Genomic DNA, 1,135 nt, shown 5'->3' with positions numbered 1-1,135 from the left:
CACATTAAGTCATCTGCAGGAAGATGTCCCACATCACACTTGTAGTGTGTTTTTGCAGTGTTTGTTCTCACATGTCTTCTTAAGGATGAGGAGCAATGGAAGGCTTTCCCACACTGCTCACATGTATAAGGTTTCTCTCCAGCATGCAGTCTCACATGTACTGGTAAAGATAATGGCCATTTGAAGGCGTTCCCACATTCCTTACATTCATAAGGTTGCTCTACAGAGTGTGTTCTCACGTGTTGTTGCAAGAGTTCAGGCCAACTGAAGGCTTTCCCACACTGTGTGCATTCATAGAGTTTCTCTGCAGTGTGCCTCCTCATATGTTTTTGTAAGGATATGTGACAGTAGAAAGCTTTCCCACACAGCTTGCACTTGTACAATTTGTCTTCAGGATGCATTCTCATGTGTTCTCAAAAGCAGGCAGGCAAACTGAAGGCTTTCCCACACTGCTTACATTCATAGGGTTTCCCTCCAGTGTGTGTTCTCATATGCTTTCATAAGGATATGAGCCAACTAAAAGTTTTCCCACACTGTGTGCATTCATAGGGTTTTTCTCCACTGTGCTCTCTCATATGTCCTTGAAAGAATGAGGGATGACTGAATGTTTTTCCACATTGGTTACATTCATAGGGCTTCTCTCCACCATAAGTCCTTTCATGTCTCTGAAAGGACTGGGGATAAATGAAGTTTTCCCTACCCTGTCTGCGTTCATAGTGTTTCTCTCCAGGGTGCATGCATCATGTGTCTTCAAAAAGCTGAGGACTAACTGAAGGCTTCCCTACATTCCTTACATTTATATGGCTTCTCTCCAGTGTGACTTCTCACATGACTAGTAAGACCTGAAAAATCAATGAAGGCTTTCCCAAATCACTTACATTCATAGGTTTTCTCAGCAGTGTCAATCCGTATATGCTGACTGAGGGAAAGCATACAAGGAAAGGTTTTCCCACATGATTTACAAGCATAGGGTCTCTCTCCATTGTAGGCTCTAACATGTGTTCTTAGGTATGAATGACATTCATAGGCCTGCCCACATTCCTGGCCCTGATATGGTTTTTGTCCAGTGTGAATTTTGATGTGATTCTTGAGGGATGAGTGATGTGTGAAGACTTTTCCATATGCACTGTATCCA

General features: G+C 42.8%; 1 pseudogene; it reads right to left on the bottom strand.

Annotated features, from left to right (window-relative positions):
- Positions 1-3: 3 nt before the first annotated feature.
- LOC103581956 lies at positions 4-737 on the bottom strand (annotated as a pseudogene).
- Between the last annotated feature and the right edge of the window lie 398 nt (positions 738-1,135).

The sequence above is a fragment of the Galeopterus variegatus genome, unplaced genomic scaffold, assembly GCF_000696425.1.
Source record: "Galeopterus variegatus unplaced genomic scaffold, G_variegatus-3.0.2 Scaffold14390, whole genome shotgun sequence".
NCBI classification, from domain to species: domain Eukaryota; kingdom Metazoa; phylum Chordata; class Mammalia; order Dermoptera; family Cynocephalidae; genus Galeopterus; species Galeopterus variegatus.
Note: the sequence above shows the minus strand (reverse complement) of the source record. Positions and strands in the feature narration are given on the sequence as shown.